This window comes from Narcine bancroftii, chromosome 1 (genome assembly GCF_036971445.1).
Source record: "Narcine bancroftii isolate sNarBan1 chromosome 1, sNarBan1.hap1, whole genome shotgun sequence".
In the NCBI taxonomy this organism is placed as follows: domain Eukaryota; kingdom Metazoa; phylum Chordata; class Chondrichthyes; order Torpediniformes; family Narcinidae; genus Narcine; species Narcine bancroftii.
In genome coordinates, this window is record NC_091469.1 from 109920111 (window position 1) to 109926586 (window position 6476).

The window sequence follows — 6476 nt, forward strand, 5'->3', positions numbered from 1 at the left end:
TGAAGCAGTTGACAGGGGAGTTTTGTGCGATGACGTCACGCAACGGGATGACGTCACGCAACGGGATGACGTCACGCAACGGGATGACGTCATGCAACGGGATGACGTAGTCAACGCTCGAGGAGCAGGTTGGAGGACTTCCCGGAAGTGCTGTTGTGGCGGAGTCGGCGGGTGAATAGTAAGTAGTGGGGTTTGTAGTTGCTCGCGATTGGCGGTGGGTAGGTCGTTAGTCGCTGCGGTCGGGCCCTGGCGGTCGTCGGCGATGGACGCTAGGGTGAGTACCTGGTTGGCCGCGGGGGTGGCTGTGGCGGCGGTAGCAGCAGCGGTAGCGTCGGCCCCGGGGGTGTCTGTGGCGGCGGCAGCAGCGGCGGCAGCAGCGGCGTTAGCGTCGGCCCCGGGGGTGTCTGTGGCGGCAGCAGCAGCGGTGGTAGCGTCGGCCCCGGGGGTGTCTGTGGCGGCGGCAGCAGCGGTGGTAGCGTCGGCACCAGGGGTGTCTGTGGCAGTGGCAACAGCGGCGGTAGCGTCGAGTGTTCCGCACGGGGGCGAGAGGCGGGCCAACACCATGGTTGCGAGGGTGGGCTGCCCCTTCCGGGTTCGGAGTCTCCGTGACGTCAGGCGTTGCCGTGCAGGGGAGCCCTCGCTCTCATTGGACGAGAGCTCTGGGGAAGAAGAGTTTGAATGGGATAGTGGCGGTTGGGCTTCACACGAGGCACTGTGTTTGCTGGCGGCCATTTTAGACCTACAGACTGCAGCAAAGTGGCCCTTTTTAAGGCACTTCTGGCACCTGGCTTTTCTTGCTGGGCACTGGGACCTGCTGTGCTTGTCCCTCCCACAGAAATAACATTTTGGGTTCGCAGGGGGCAGGGTAGCAGCAGCTGACTGGTCGTCAGGGGTAGGGTAGAAGGGCACTCTACTCACATCAGAACGTGGGGTCCAGTCCCTAGAGAACTCGGTGGACTTTAAGGCTGCATCCTCCATTGTGATTGCAATCCGGGCCACGTCCTCTAGTTTTTCTAACCCTTGCTCGAGCAAGCGCAGCCTCACTTCTTTCGATCGGAGCCCGGCCACATAGGCATCTCGGACGAGATCATTTGTGATCTCGGCAGCAGTTTTGCCCACACAGTTACAGTCCTTGCCCAGTGCCTTTAATACTTGTAAATATGCCCTGCTGGACTCGCCGGGCTGTTGCTTCCTCGAAGCAAGCACGAGCCGGGCATGAACTCTGTTCACCGGTTGATTATACAGTTCTTTCAGTACCTTTATGGCTGCGATGTAAGTGGTCTCATCCTGGATGTTCTCGTAGACTCTCAAGGACACCATAGACAGCAATGCTGTTAGACGCTGGTTATCCTCTTCCACCTCAATGAATCTCAGGAAGTTTTCAAAGTTCAGCAGCTTGAACTTAAAGGCTTTGAAGGCTGTAGCTTACTGTGGGTCGATATCAAGTTTTTCTGGCCGAGTTAAACGCTCCATCCCTTTCAAAAAAAATTCTTTTTGCTAATAAAATTGTAGAGCTCGTCGAAAGAACCAAAGACTTGTTGATCCAAACCAAAGCTTTTATTAGCAAAAGACAGGAGCTCTTCACAGGAGGCCGACCAGTCCGGAATGATCCGACCTGGCTAGGGACACAACCCTTTAAGGCCCAGACAATAGGCGTGGCTTAGCTCTCAGCCAATCGCTGTAAGCACAGTCTAGATACAGTAACTATATACACTATGTACATTGGTGATAGATCTGTACTATCACACCCTATAGTCAGTTAAACCCATTACTAATCATTTTTTTAATGCTTCATTTAAGAATTCACCAAGCTCACAGTGTTGTGATAGTTTAAATAATTCAGCCAAAACAATTGCTTACCTATTCTCCCATTCTCTGTTTTATGTTATAAAATCTTTGTCTTTCTGCCATAACAGGGGTTTGGGACTTCGATGTGCCCCTTTTATAGCACACAACTCTGCATGTTTTTGTTCCTGGTGTTTCAGGTACTATTAGAGATTTTATCAATCGAAATGTTTTACTTCCTATTTGGCTCAGAAATAGCACCTGTTTTTGATTAAAAGGCACTGTGTCGGTAATATAATAGTCATGCCAGTTTTCTTCAGAGTTCACCAGCTTTCCAAACTGTGAATCCACCATTTTGAGGTTTTGTTCTATTCTTTTGTTCTCTGTGACTGAGCTTGCGGGTTCCAAAGTGGGGATAATCTTGCGGTTCCTTTTTAAATCTTCACTCCAATGTCTGGAGCATCAAAGAAGTCCCTTTTTTTAAAATCCTCTGTGCCAATCTGTTATGCATTTGACGTTTAGAAATACACTGCACGCAGGGAAGTGATTCATTGTTTAATACAGATCTAAAATGGTTCCCTGCAGCACACCAGTATATAGGAGTGACCATGTCATCACACTAACCATGATGACATCATACAAACACAGGCGAATGACTTCAATGGGATGAGTTTGCTAAATGTGTACAGTTTATCAATCTGGTTTAACATTGTTACTGCCTCCATTTTGCTGCTTCATTGAGTGGCATCATTTTCATCAGTCAGTACCGATTTATAGTACTATTTAATTCCAGCAAGCAATTTAGTAGTTCTGTTTGGATCCCTGTCTGGGCTTACTTTTCCTTTTGTGTGCATTTATTTGTTTATGAATTTATATTTATTGCATGAACTTTGGTATTGCCTTTTGGTTTATTTCAAACACGACCAACCCTGCCCTTACATCCCAAAGAATTTAACTGACTGTTGGATTTTCTCTTTCTAGATATCTGGGCACTTGAATCAACATATTGAAGTCTTACAGCATATTGACAGCTGATAAAGAGGGGCTTGGGGTCAATAGCACAAGCTAAGTCATTCAAAGAAATACTCCACTAAATAAGATGTAAGCATTGTGAAAGGAAATTATTGCAATTGGAATGAATAGAAATGCAATGTTGCCATGGCAGTGAATTATGTTTCCCACTTAGTCATCCAGTTCTGAACTAACTATTTCCTGTATATTATCCTGCTGCTTTATTCCTTTGTAAGTGAATGGAAGACTGATCACCAACTGTGTTTTCTGTCAGCAAAGTGATGCATCTTCTGTATCAACAGTGTTGTGACAATACTGTGAAAAGCCTCAGTGACAATGGACATACACTCATCCTGTCTTTTGTCAACAGATACACGAAAATATTTAATTGTGATCAAATAAAAACCCTTCAACAACATAATAGTGTGAAGAGAATAGAAGGGGTGTATGTGGAGGAGTGCAAGGATCTGTTCTGTGACCCCAGCTCTTTGCAATATTTATAAATGATCTGAAGGAAGAAGTAGAAGTTTGCAGATGACACAAATGTTGAAGGTCAAAATTGAAGATAGATGAATATCAAATTAAATTCTCGAGTATAGCAAAAGTGGTAGCAAAAAAATGTGTGAAAATAATGTGGAAAACAGAGAATTATATTACAGTGGATAGATGGAATTCTTCTTTTCTTTGGCTTGGCTTCGCAGATGAAGATTTATGGAGGGGTATGTCCACGTCTGCTGCAGGCTCGTTGGTGACTAACAAGTCCGATGCAGGACAGGAAGGCACGGTTGCAGCGGTTGCAAGGGAAAATTGGTGGGTTGGGGTTGGGTGTTGGGTTATTCCTCCTTTGTCTTTTGTCAGTGAGGTGGGCTCTGCGGTCTTCTTCAAAGGAGGTTGCTGCCCGCCGAACTGTGAGGCGCCAAGATGCACGGTTGAAGGCGAGATCAGCCCACTGGCGATGGTCAATGTGGCAGGCACCAAGAGATTTCTTTAGGCAGTCCTTGTACCTCTTCTTTGGTGCACCTCTGTCTTGGTGGCCAGTGGAGAGCTCGCCATAGAACACGATCTTGGGAAGCGATGATCCTCCATTCTATAGACGTGACCCACCCAGCGCAGTTAGGTCTTCAGCAGCATGGATTCGATGCTTGCGGACTCTGCCAGCTCGAGTACTTCGATGTTGGTGATGAAGTCATTCCAATGAATGTTGAGGATGGAGCAGAAACAGCACTGATGGAAGCGTTCTAGGAGCTGTAGGTGATGCCGGTAAGAGGACCCATGATTCGGAGCTGAACAGGAGCGTGGGTATGACAACAGCTCTGTACACGCTGATCTTTGTGTGTTTCTTCAGGTGGTTGTTTTTCCAGACTCTTTTGTGTAGTCTTCCAAAGGCGCTATTTGCCTTGGCGAGTCTTTTGTCTATCTCTTTGTCGATCCTTGCATCAGATGAAATGGTGCAGCATACTGAAATACAAAATTGTATACCATTAGAAAGGATTACTTATAGTTTAAGGAATCAGATTGGTAACTTTTATAAGATTTGGGAACCATATATGAATTTCATTAGTAAAAGTCCATCCACATCATCCACATCACCCACTCCTCTCAATTAATATCTAGAAGATAAAATAATGATTGGAAAATATGAATAGTGATGAATATAGATTTAGGTGTTTTCTTTCTTTTGGGGGTAGGAAGGAGGGCTTTGGGGAGAAAAATAAATAAATATATTATTGTATGATTTTGTTTTGAATATTATTGTAATGTATTATCTATATATAATTGAGTAATTGACATTGATACAAGTGATAAATAAAATTTTCCAAAAAAAAGCTGTTGGAGGTGTTGCAAAAGGTTGTCGTGGGTTTCGACTAGATATAGACAGGTTAAAGCAGAAAAGTGGCAGATGGAGTTCAGTCTGGATAAGTGTGATGTGATGTTTTTGGTAGGTCAACCTTGAAGGCAGAGTACATGGTTATTAGTAGGATACTTAAAAGTATGGAAGAACAGAGGGACCTTGGGTCCCAAATCCATAGATCTCGCAAGGTTGCAGGGGATGTTGATAGGACAGTAAAGAAGGCCTATGGTATACTGGGAACCATTAATTGTGGGATTGAGTTCAAGAGTCATGAAGTAATGTTACAGCTCTATAGACCTCTGGTGAGATCACACTTAGATTTCTGTGTACAGTTATGCTCACTTCATTATAGAAAGGATGTGGATGCTATGAAGATGGTGCAGTGGAGACTTACCAGGAGGTTGCTTGGATTGGAAAATGTGTTTTATGAGCAAGGTTAGGAAAGCTAAGGTTTTTCTTTTTGGAACACAAAAGGATGAGAGGCAACTTAATAGAGGGCTATAAGATTATGAGAGGCATTTTTCCTGGGGAAGGAATAGCAAACACCAGAGGACACTGGGGGTCAGGGCCCCTTCCACTCTCATGAGCGAGAGGCTCACTCTCAACGATGGCAACACCTCCTGCCCGCTGTTCTAAGACTTCGATGACCTGAGGAAGGGGGCTGCCCGAGCAGAACTCTATGTGGCGAAGAGGTATGCCTGTGCTTTGCTCAAGCAGGTGACAGCACTGCGTCAACAGTCCCCGGCCAGGAAGACCATCCAAATGCTACGCCCCACCGGTGAGCAGTACTGTTTCTATCACCGACGGTGGGGTTCCGAGGCCCATTGATGTCGCTCCCCCAGCGCATTCCAGGGAAAGGCCCAGGCTGGCTGCTGTTAATGGCTGTGATGACCAACCAACTGCATAGCCTGCTACACATTCCAGACTATTTCTTGGAGGATACTGGGGCACAATGCAACATAATTCCCCCGACCAGCCTGGAGGCTGGCTGCAGCAAAGTGGGCCATGAGCTCCGAGCAGCAAATGGCTCCAAAATCCAAACATTTGGCACCCGCACCATTCCCCTAAGCTTCAGGGACACATGGAAGTTTATGGTGGTGGACGTGCAACAACCATTACTGGGTGAAGATTTCCTATGGGGAAACTCATTCATGGTGGATATCAAGGGGCACCAGCTGGTGACATTTCAGTCACTCTCACTCAAGGACAATGAACTCACTATCCTCCACCTGCAGTCAGTGAGTACTGCCGACAATGAATTCGCTCGGGTCCTAGCAGAATTCCCCTCCATCACTACGCCTCACTTTCATTTGGCAGAAACCAAAAATGGGGTGAGGCACCTCCCCTCCATGCCGGGGCACAGTGTCTCCGCCCTCAATCTAGCCAGTGGCAAGTTCAACCATCACCCCGGCCAAGTGCCAGTTTGGCCATGAGACTATTGACTTCCTGGGCCATCGTATCAAATAATCTGCAGCCAGACTGTTACCCATGTCAGAAACACAAATTCTCACAAATGAGTCTCTTTAAGATAGGTGACACGACAAGCTTTATTCTCAAGTCTGCAGAGTTGGACTCGACCGGCTTCTTGCCAAGTCGAGCCCTGATACATACAGTGCATTGTTTTTTATACAATTTGCTTGTCCTTCGGCATCTCCACTGCACTGCTTTAATTGGTTAGTTTTTGCAGAATCATCCTGATTACTGTTAGTCACGCACACCACGATCATTCATGACCTCTGCTCACACCAAATTCTGTTTTTCACTCTTTATCAATCTTTGGCTCCTGCATGTCTCTCTGTAGTTAAATCTGTTGCAAGTCTTTTGTAAC